General features: G+C 44.0%; 1 protein-coding gene across 1 annotated transcript in view; it reads right to left on the reverse strand.

Annotated features, from left to right (window-relative positions):
- The window catches only part of shtn1 (shootin 1), a 76,749-nt gene that overhangs the window by 62,748 nt on the left and 1,707 nt on the right, over positions 1-12,294 (reverse strand). The gene's annotated exons all lie outside the window — the stretch shown is intronic.

The following is a 12,294-nucleotide window of genomic DNA, read 5'->3' on the forward strand; positions in this document are numbered from 1 at the left end:
CTTCGGAAACCAACGGAAGAGCAAAAGATGGCTGATCTACCCCCTGAACGTGTGGAACCATCACCCCCCTTCACCTTCTGTGGAATGGACTGCTTCGGCCCATTCCTCACGAGGCAGGGAAGAAAGGAGAACAAGAGGTATGGTCTCCTCTTCACTTGTTTTAGCTCCCGTGCCATTCATATTGAGATGCTTGACGACTTGTCCACAGATGCCCTTATCAATGGCCTTGGATGCTTTATTGCTATTCGTGGCGCTGTTCGTCAGATCAAATCCGACCAAGGAAGCAACTTTGTCGGAGCCAAAAATGAACTCAAGGAAGCTTTAAAGGAAGTCAATGCAGACCGGCTGGCTGCATACCTTGCAGACAAACAATGCGACTTTAGTATGAATGCACCCTATTCAAGTCATGTCGGAGGGGTTTGGAAGAGACAGATTAGGACAGCGAGAGGCATCCTAAGGTCCACGCTTGCTCTTTCCTCTGGCAGGCTAAATGATGCATCGCTGCGGGCCTTTTTCTATGAAGCTATGGCGATCGTCAACAGTCGAACCCTGAGTCGAACCCTGATTAAACCTGCTCACTCAAATATGCTTCACAATACTTTCTCCAAAAGCTTGTGAGCTCACTTAGTTTATGAAGGTTTTTCACTTTCTTATTGTACTGTATATGGAAGGTCATTTTCAGTTAAAAATCATTTGTGCCTAATGTAAATTTTATACAGTTACATTATTTACTCATGATTGGTGGGAGTGTAAAGGACTCTTAAGAGGTTCTGTGAATATGTCCTACAAACCTTTTAATTAGAAGTTACTTAAGTTAATCACTTCCTGCTAGCCTTTATTTTGTAAGTCCCGTTTTACGTTTTGGGTCCTTTATTTTGAAATATTTTTTGGCGAAACCGGAAGCCAGTCCAAATCTCGTCAGAGTATGTTAGCTTGACTTCGCCACAAGAAAAGTATGAAATTCACGGTACAGACTAAAAGGAAAAGTATTATAAAATATATTACTCTGCAATAAGAGTTTAATAATTAACGGTTAAGCACCTAGCTGGAACGGGAACAAGGTATTGTGTGTTCATTGTGTTCATTGTGTTTGATGTGTTGGTGTTTCAACTGGATGCTAATGTTGGCTTAACAGATATAGCTAAATGACTAGGCTGTGGTTTTGAGCTGGCATTGGCATCTGGTTGAAACATTAATATATGCTCCCATGTGTAGTATCTTGGATACTTCCGGTTCAGGTAACCGTCATGTTGTGATGACGTCGGCGCTGTGCGCCAGTGAGTGTAAGATACGTAAAAAATAAAGATGGACGCACACCGCGCCCTATGAGACAAACTGGTATCATTTTACTTAGACACTTACATGTCAGTAGAAACAGAATATTACATGGTGTCAAAATAGCTTGGTTCTCACTTCGACCTGAAGATGGAGAACACAGGCGTCCCCACGCCACGGATGGATTGGGATTCATCTAACCTGCCAGACGCATGGAGAAAGTTTCGCCAGCATGTGGAGCTAATGTTCTCCGGCCCACTAAGCGCTAAAGAGGAGGAAGAAAAGTGCAGCTATCTACTCCTGTGGATCGGTGAAAAAGGCAGAGATGTATATAATACGTGGACCCTCACAGCAGATGAGAGAAAGGTACTCCAAACGTAGTATGCAAAGTTTGCAGCATATGTAACGCCCAAAGCTAACCCCATTTTCGCGCGATATAAATTTCACGAAAAGATACAGAAGGATTGTGAAAATTTCGACCAGTTTGTGATTGAGCTAAAGCTACTAGTAAAAGACTGCAACTACCCTAACGGTGATGAGATGATTAGAGACAGGATCGTTTTCGGTATAAACTCTCCAAGAGTCCGGGAAGAAAAACTCTGTCACGGTCCGGATCTAACGCTCGAGAAAGCGATTGACATTGCACGCTCACACAAGCTATCACAACAGCAGCTAAAGACTATGAGTTGCCCCGCCGCTAATACAGCTAGCCAGTCTGTTCATGCAGTTAGCAGAAGGCCGTTCAGTTCCGAACAAAGATACCACGGACGCAAATTAACTGGTGGGAACGATAGCAGCAGTGCCACCCGCAGCAAAGAGTGTGGAGCACGCGGAAGAGAACACGGTCGCACGGAAGAATGCCCCGCAAAAGGACGTCAGTGTAACAAATGCAAAAAGCCCAACCACTTTGCTAATATGTGTAGGACAAAAACACAGTATCGGCCATTAAAATACAAGCCCAAGAAAGTCCATGCTGTTTCAGAAAGCACGGAACAGGCACCAGTGGATCTGTACATTGACACTATTATAAAAAAGCATGAAAAGACGACAAGGGAACAGGCATTCGCAGAGAGAAATAGGAAAAGTGAAGCACAAGCTAACGCTCAAGATAGATACAGGTGCCCAGGCTAATGTGATACCAGTAAAAATATTTCACAAAATATTAGGGAGTATTGCATTAGGTCCATCAGACAGCAACATCTCAGGATATGGTGGACAGAGACTTGAGGTAAAAGGAGCTTGCAAGTTAGCATGCAGATACAGGCAGAAAACAGCCATGCTAGATTTTGACATAGTCTATGCAGAAAATGCTCCTGTTTTGGGCCTACGTGCATGTTTAGACCTAAACTTGGTCAAGCTAGTGCACATGGTTGATGCACAGCCAAAAACACACACCAGCATCACAGAAGAGTTTGCTGACGTATTTAAAGGCATTGGACTATTCCCTGGAGAATGCACCTTTCGCCTTAAACCCTCAGCAAAACCGGTGGTGTGCCCACCTCGCCGCATCCCATATGCCCTGCGCAACCGACTCAAAGATGAGCTTGACGAAATGGAAAAAATGGATATAATCCAAAAGGTAACAGAGCCGACTGAGTGGGTGAATGCACTAGTGGCAGTGGAAAAGCCGAAAACAGGAAAGCTTAGGGTGTGTTTAGATCCCCGCCCCCTAAACAAAGCTATCCAGAGACCCCACTATCCACTTCCCACTCTAGATGATGTCACACCAAGACTAGCCGGAGCACAGTACTTCAGTGTACTGGACGCTAGATCTGGATATTGGACGATAAAACTCGGCCACGAATCATCCATGCTGACCACGTTCAACACCATCTACGGCAGATATCGGTTCAACAGGCTCCCTTTCGGAATCATTTCTGCACAGGATGAGTTTCAGAGGAGAGTTGATGAGGCCTACGAGGGGCTTCAGGGTGTCGCAGCCATCGTAGATGACATTCTGGTGTATGGCCACACCAAAGAGGAGCACGATGCCAACCTGCGTGCCATGCTGGAGAGAACCAGAGAGAGAGGAATAAAGCTAAACAAAGACAAAAGCATCATCTGCGTCTCTGAGGTGAGCTATTTTGGACATACTGTAGACTGACACGAGAAGGCATCAAGCCCGACCCTAACAAGGTCAAGGCAATTAAAGAAATGACTCCCCCACGCAACAAAGCAGAGCTGGAGAATGGTCACCTACCTCTCCAAGTTTGCACCCAGACATTCAGAGACAATTGCCCCGCTCAGACAACTGCTGAAAGAGAACAGTGAATTCAGGTGGGACTCGAATCAAGACGTTGCATTCCAGCAAATGAAAGACCTGCTAATACCCAGTGCTCACATACTTCAACCACACCAAAGATGTGAAACTACAAGTCGATGCATCAAAATGCGGCTTAGGAGCAGTCTTGCTCCAGGGAGAGAAACCAGTCGCATACGCATCCAAGACACTAAATGAGACTGAAGAAAATTACGCTCAAATCGAAAAGGAGCTGTACGCAGTGCTCTTTGGATGCAGACGTTTTCATCAATATCTGTACGGATGACTGGTGATCGTCGAGTCAGACCACAAACCGCTGGAGTTAATCATGCGGAAACCCTTGGCAGCTGCACCGCCACGCCTACAACGCATGATACTGCAACTACAAAGGTACGACATTACCATTACACACAAGCCTGGAAAACAAATCCCGGTCGCAGACACGCTGTCCAGAAAGCCAATTGAGTGTACTGATAATTCTTTGAGTGAAGGCATGGATTTACAAATCCACACAGTGATCAGCAGTGCACCGGTGAGTGATCGCAAAATGGCAGAAATCAAAGCCGCCACAGCACAAGATGAGCAACTCTCAATGTTGAGACAAGTTATCCAAGCAGGATGGCCTGAGTCGACCAAAAGATGTCCGCCTGCTGTCGCTGAGTATTGGAATCATCGGGACGAGATATCAGAGACAAACGGGATCCTGCTCAAAGGTGAAAAATCATTGTGCCACACTCACTCAGAGCTGAAATGCTCTCACGCATACACACTGGACACTTAGGGATGGAAAAGTGTAAGCAGCGTGCAAGAGACGTACTGCTCACGCATGGGACTTTGAGCATATCACGAGCAGCCCGCTGTACCCGCAGAGTAACGGTTTGGCTGAAAAGACTGTTCAGACTGTCAAAGCCCTCATGGACAAAGCACATGCACAGCGGACAGACCCGTACCTCAGTTTACTGGAATACAGGAACACACCAGTTGATGGGCTGAAGTCACCAGCGTAGCTGCTAATGAGCAGGCGTCTGCACTCAATCCTACCAGTCACAGAAAAACAACTGCAACCTGAACTTGTCTGTCGCAGCGCAGTTCACAGCAAAAGGCAACTGTGCCAACAGAGACAAAAACAATACTACGACAGGAATGCTAGGACACTACCGGCACTACCAGAAGGAGCTATGGTCCGTTTCCAGCTTCCAACAGGGACATGGGAACCCGCAACAGTAGTCGAGCCAGCAGGTACCCAGAAGTCCTACAACATTCGCACTGATGGAGGTCACATGCTCAGGCGTAACCGGCGTCACCTCCTGCAGACGTGTGAAAGTGGTACAAGCCAGGTACTTCCACCAAACAACCACCAGGTGGAACCTGAGGACACTGAGTCTCAAACAGTACAGCAGGACCCTGCAGGTCATACAGGTCCCAAACAGCCACCAGACTGTACTACCACCAGATCAGGCCGCATAGTGAAGCCTAGAGACATATTAGACTTGTGATTCCCAACAGGAAAAGAACTGAAGGATATGTTCATGAAAATAAAGTGTTGAAGTTTGAAACAGTTGAAATGCCATTTAGACATGAACTGTTGAGGAGAAAATTGTTATATTTCCTTCAGTAACAGTGTTCTAGCAGATTTGGCATACATAGCTGCCTATATGCAGTTTTTCTGAAATGTTTAAATGCATAATGTTTACTATTTCATTGGTAGCTATAGCCATGTTTTGTTTCAAAAGAAGGGGGATATAGTATCTTGGATACTTCCGGTTCAGGTAACCGTCATGTTGTGATGACGTCGGCGCTGTGCGCCAGTGAGTGTAAGATACGTAAAGAATAAAGATGGATGCACACTATGAGACAAACTGGTATCATTCGTTTTACTTAGACACTTACATGTCAGTAGAAACAGAATATTACACCATGTATATTTAAATGTTGTTTTCTGAATGTTTAAACTCGTAAGAGCTCATTTATGTTTTATCTGTTCCGTAGCTCTTACGGTGTTTTCTGGAGAAAGGAGAAAAGTAAATTTGTGTTCATCAAAGTAAAAGTCAACGGTTGAACATGAATAAAGGCCTCTGAAACATCAGTACGCTTCACCATTGTCCGGCTGGGGTCCGCTACAAGAGGTGTGTTCAGCTTCACAGACAGCTTGCGCACAGCTGGGAAGGATTTCCCTAATGCTAACCCTAATGCTGCACTCTCGCGGCTGCTGTCACTCCTATGGTGTGGTGGCTAGCCAATGTTAAGTTAGCTAATGTTAGCCAACTAGTGCTGCACAACTGTCAACACTTCCTCAGCTCACTAACTCGCTAGCGATCCACGGGTGTTGGTCTTCGTCACCACCGTAGATTGTTGCGGGAGTAGCAGGTGCTTCCATTTCTGTTTCCGTCATGAAATCAGTCATCGTAGAGTGGAATTCTACTCATGTAGGATCGCTAGCTAGCATCCTGGGCATCACTGGGAATCAAAACCCCGCGGCTTTGAGAGCACTTGTTTGCAATTGCGCATTAACGCGATTAACCAATGATTTAACTTGCAAGCTAGCACCACTAATTCGCCAAACCTGCTTGCTTGCAGTCTCTGTTCCACCACAGTCCCCGACGTGGTCTCATGATTCATTTGTTTTCTAAAGATAGATTTGATTTTGTAGCGAGTAACGAAGGTTTCAGGGGAAATGTATCGGAGTAAAAGTATCATTTTTCTTTGCAAAATGTAGTGAAGTAAAAGTAAAAGTCAACAGAAATATAAATAGTAAAGTAAAGTACAGATATCAAAAAAACGACTTAAGTACAGTAACAAAGTATTTCTACTTTGTTACTATACACCACTGGTCACGACCCAGTCTTTGGGAATGACTGTGAACCTTCCAACACAACAAACACACACTGAACCCAACACAAACAATGAATCCACTGTACAATGCAGTAACAACAGACGTACAGTGGGTACGGAAAGTATTCAGACCCCTTTAAATTTTTCACTCTGTTTCATTGCAGCCATTTGCTAAAATCAAAAAAGTTCATTTTATTTCTCATTAATGTACACTCAGCACCCCATCTTGACAGAAAAAAACAGAAATGTAGAAATTTTTGCAAATTCATTAAAAAAGAAAAACTGAAATATCACATGGTCATAAGTATTCAGACCCTTTGCTGTGACACTCATATTTAACTCACATGCTGTCCATTTCTTCTGATCCTCCTTGAGATGGTTCTACTCCTTCATTGGAGTCCAGCTGTGTTTAATTAAACTGATTGGACTTGATTAGGAAAGGCACACACCTGTCTATATAAGACCTTACAGCTCACAGTGCATGTCAGAGCAAATGAGAATCATGAGGTCGAAGGAACTGCCCAAGGAGCTCAGAGACAGAATTGTGGCAAGGCACAGATCTGGCCAAGGTTACAAAAGAATTTCTGCAGCACTCAAGGTTCCTAAGAGCACAGTGGCCTCCATAATCCTTAAATGGAAGAAGTTTGGGACGACCAGAACTCTTCCTAGACCTGGCCGTCCAGCCAAACTGAGCAATCGTGGAAGAAGAGCCTTGGTGAGAGAGGTAAAGAAGAACCCAAAGATCACTGTGGCTGAGCTCCAGAGATGCAGTAGGGAGATGGGAGAAAGTTTCACAAAGTCAACTATCACTGCAGCCCTCCACCAGTCGGGGCTTTATGGCAGAGTGGCCCGACGGAAGCCTCTCCTCAGTGCAAGACATATGAAAGCCCGCATAGAGTTTGGCAAAAAACACATGAAGGACTCCCAGACTATGAGAAATAAGATTCTCTGGTCTGATGAGACCAAGATTGAACTTTTTGGCGTTAATTCTAAGCGGTATGTGTGGAGAAAACCAGGCACTGCTCATCACCTGCCCAATACAATCCCAACAGTGAAACATGGTGGTGGCAGCATCATGCTATGGGGGTGTTTTTCAGCTGCAGGGACAGGACGACCGGTTGCAATTGAGGGAAAGATGAATGCGGCCAAGTACAGAGATATCCTGGAAGAAAACCTCTTCCAGAGTGCTCTGGAGCTCAGACTGGGCCGAAGGTTCACCTTCCAACAAGACAATGACCCTAAGCACACAGCTAAAATAACAAAGGAGTGGCTTCGGAACAACTCTGTGACCATTCTTGACTGGCCCAGACAGAGCCCTGACCTAAACCCAATTGAGCATCTCTGGAGAGACCTGAAAATGGCTGTCCACCAACGTTCACCATCCAACCTGACGGAACTGGAGAGGATCTGCAAGGAAGAATGGCAGAGGATCCCCAAATCCAGGTGTGAAAAACTTGTTGCATCATTCCCAAGAAGGCGCATGGCTGTACTAGCTCAAAAGGGTGCTTCTACTCAATACTGAGCAAAGGGTCTGAATAGGTGATATTTCAGTTTTTCTTTTTTAATAAATTTGCAAAAATTTTGGAACAGAATGCTGACTAAGGATGACATTTTCTTGCAGCGAGGTAAGCTCTGAATCGAGGGCTTTGTAAAGTAACAGTCTGACATTTTGCATTATACAGTATGGTGAGACAAAAAAGCCCATGTGTTGCTGATGAGCTCAGGTGTCTCCAGTCTGCCACGCCCACCTCCAACACCTGCAGGGAAAGCAGCCACACACAGAGCAACAGGCAGAGAGGGCCGTCACTACATGTAACAGGCATCATTTACCACTTTCTTTATCTAATGCTGTATTGATCCAGGTGCAACATGGAACCCACACTACAGTATTTTGTAATGCCTTATTGCCATACAATACAGTGGAATGAAGTGTTGAACAAAATGTAATAAATTGTACATTACTCAAATACTGAATTATACTTTACTTCAGTATTTCATTTATGTTACTTTAACCTTTAGTTTTGCAGATAAAAAAGGACCACATTAAATACAATGCATTGTATGAAAGATATTTATATTAGCTCTACCTTGACCAGCTATAACTTTAATATACGTGATTAATAATAATCCAAGAATATAACAATCATCGTATATACTGTACTACTACTCCTTTTACTACTACTACTACAAATAATAATAATAATATTTGCTCCATTTATTTGAGTATTTTGGGGGTTTGGCATGCAACAGAAGTCAATAATGAGTTCCTGGGTTTTGCTCACCCAGTGACAGCTTGGGCCACCTCAGAGCGGAACCGGGTTTCATCGTTATTGGAGATGAGGTCCGAATGGTTGTGTCATCTGCGTATTTAACTGTTTTCACAGAACTGTCGTTGGATTTAAAGCATATAAAAATAACAATAAGAATAAGCAGAGGGAGAGAGCACAGCACTGAGGAGCTCCTGTGCTGAGGTTCGGTGATTAACCTTCACCCTCTGTGGTCTGATCCACAGGTTGCCACATGGTGGGGTCGATTTTCATATCCAAATATGTGGTAAAGAGTTTGAGTAGGTTGATGGAATTAAAGGCAGAACTGAAGTCTATGAACAGGATGCGTGTGTAGGTGTTTGGGGACTCCAGGTGTTTCAGGGCGGGTGGGGTGCTATGTTGACTGCATCCTTAACAATCCACTAGCTTGGTAGGCAAACTGATATGGGTCCATCATTGGGGAGGTGCAGGATTCAGATATGATAGAATGATGCGATCAAATCCTTTCCTCGCCACATATGTTAATGTTGCATAAAACTCTTAATTAATCTGGGTGGTTAGTCATTATCTGGAAGGGAGCATATTTTTTTGTAATCAGTCGTGGCCTTAAAATTTGTCCATATAACTGGTATTACTGGATAAGAGTTGTTGAATAGCTGGACGTAGCTTTTCTTATTGCAGCACACAATTTATATTTGGCCATAAAATGTCACTGTTTTGGTTGAGATGCACATTTCTTCGCAGAACTTTGTGTATGTATGACGTCACTATGTCAGCCATTGTGGGTGTTGCCAGCTGCATTGAATACGTCCTCGGTCTGTGTTTGTTTTAATAGTTTGCTTATTGGATTAAATCCAAAGTGGCAAAAACGTGACCATACTCCAAGCCACAAGGAATAGAGGGAACAGCAGCTCCAGGAGACGGACCTGTGGCTCAGTGTTAGATCAGGGTCGTCCCTCAATCAGAGGATAGTCCGCTAGTCCATGTCGATGTGTCCTTGGGCAAGACCCCAAACTGCTCCCGCAGGCTGTTCCTGAGGCGTGTGAATGGGTATGAATGATAAGACAGTCCTGATGAGCAGGTGGCACCTTGCATGGTAGCCCTTGTCATCAGTGTATGAATGGGTGTGAATGGGTGAATGATGGCGCTTTGAGTGGTCGGATGACTAGAAAAGCGCGATACAAGTACATTCTATTTACCTTCAGTTAGTGGCTGTGATGCAACAAGCATTCAGCCAGGAAGCAAATCTCTGATTCTCTCCTGTGTAACGGCAGCAGCAGAAAGTTTGCTGATCGGGGAATCGGGCCGGTCCGTGCTCACACCATCGGCGCATGGGCGAGCAGGCTGAATTTGAGTTGCTACTGCCGCTAACGAGTCGTTTTCTTGTTCACTTTTTGGATTTAATCCAACTAACAACGATCAAAACGTAGGAAAGCACCCTGTACCTCCAATGTGGTTGAGCCCTCAGGGCAGCTCTACCTCTTCGTCCTCTCATGTTGGACTGAGGGAAAGCTGGACGCTACAGTAGCAATGTTTACACTCCATCGTCAAGCAAATGTTAAGCGAAATTTTTAAATGTCACATTAAAAAAGAAAGAATTCTGCGCGTTTCCGTCAGCTGGTTTGGAGCAGGTAAACTATGCAAATCTCAGCTTGGTCAGAAGTGTGCGCTACAGGCTCGTATGTCTTTAATCCACATGGGAACACAGTAGAAGACGTAGAGGTAGAAAAATAGAGATTTCTTCAGGTATTTGTTAGAACTGGGCAAGTTTTAAAATTGTTTCTCATATCAGCTAATATTATCTATGTTTCATGCTGTCTGGAGACTAAGACAAGCATTTGTGTGTTATGGGAATATGAGTAAAATTTTTGCAACATCAGATATTATTCAGCAAAGGCGTTTTCATACCCCATCAACTCTTTATCAACAAAGGCAAAAGAACACCTAGAGCGAGCGGAAAAAGTTTTTGGCCTAATTGAAAAAGTTGTATTAAATTCTGCAGTTTCCATACCGTTTTTCATATGCGATACTTCAACATTTGCATAAACATCTGAATGGAAAGTGACTCACTATCGAGGTCATTTAGATATCTCTGCAGCACAATGTATAGACGTCTTTGACAAAAGGTCAACACTTGGCCAGATCTTACACATTGCACTGTTCATCTTCTGCAAAGTACATCAGAAAAGAATGGCTCACAGAAGCAATAGTTATACATTTTTTTCATAATTTCTCCCATCACACGATCCATTGTTGTGTGGAACCAAGCTTTTGTGCATGCACTTTGTGTTGAGCTTTTGTAATCTGTCTTAGTACACCTAGCCTAGCATTTCATGAGAAATCAGAAACACTTGGAATCTTTACTGAAGTACATTTTTACATCAGAGTGTCAGATACACGTCAAATCAATTGGGTAACATTTCTGTATTCATGTCATTCTTTGACAAATATCTAAATAACAGTAATAGAAAGATCTTACATATGCATTTTAATGCATAGATTTATATTGGCCATTACTATCCAGTGATATCTTAAAAGGCATGCTGGTTTCAAGTGGCTCTGCAGTCATAATACAGGTTATGGCCTGCCACTGTCATGGGTCACTGTCAAAGTCATTCTGTGATTTAAGCAATGCTGGTCTCCAGCTGGGCATACAATAGTAGTGTGCACTGCATGATATGTCAGGGGCTTTCAAGTGGGTCCAACTGTTCCTGATCAGAGGCCCTGACTAGTCTACTTTAGTTCGGTGCTTGAACATGAAGCATGTTCTAAATTCAAGTCCATCCATCCTTTATCTGTATTCGCTTGTCCTTCACCTTGTCAGCCCCAGCTGACAGCGGGCGAGATGCAGGTACACCATGGACAGGTCACCAGGTCATCACAGGGCGGACACATAGAGACAGACAAGCATCCATGCTCACAGGCTATTTAGAGTCAACAAGTACCCCAATTAACCTGCATGTTTCTGGGCCGTGGAAGGAAACTCCACACAGAAGGGTCCAAGCGGACCGGCGGGCTCTAACCCCTACACCACCTCCCACACAAATCAAATGAATTTGTGTTCAATAAAATGACCACACAGCAAACCATTAAGGCCATGTAATATTCCAGCACAGGAACACTGTTCACATAGCATGGGGAAAGAGAGGGGGGGTTAGGGGGACCAGCAGCTCCCTTTAGTCCAAAGACGTAGACTGCGTTTGCATATGCACGATGGGGACATGTGTCACAGTGCCTTCCTTGCAATGATGCTTTTCCGCTCGCTCTGTGTGCTAGTGTCACATGCACGCGCCTGGTTTCGATGTGCGCAGGTTGAGGCTAATTAAAGTCCACGCACATGCACGTAGCAGTGCACAGCGCTGGGTAGTGGTGGAAAACGTAATGGATCCATTTAGATCTATAGCGGTCTATAGCTGATTCTTTTTATAAACTGTGACTCAGACCCCACTAATGATGAAAGGGACTGAGCCAGTGGCATTGACTAATAGCAGTGGTGGAAAGGTACTAAGATCTTTCACTTAAGTACAAATGTTATAATAGCATACTATAATACATACAGAACTATTATAACAGCAAATGTCCTGCATTCAAAAGTATTCAAGTATATAATCAATAAAATGTACTTAAAGTATTTATGTAAAAGTGCTTACTATGCAGCCA

Source organism: Anarrhichthys ocellatus, unplaced genomic scaffold, assembly GCF_004355925.1.
Source record: "Anarrhichthys ocellatus isolate YVR2014 unplaced genomic scaffold, GSC_Weel_1.0 scaffold68, whole genome shotgun sequence".
NCBI lineage: Eukaryota > Metazoa > Chordata > Actinopteri > Perciformes > Anarhichadidae > Anarrhichthys > Anarrhichthys ocellatus.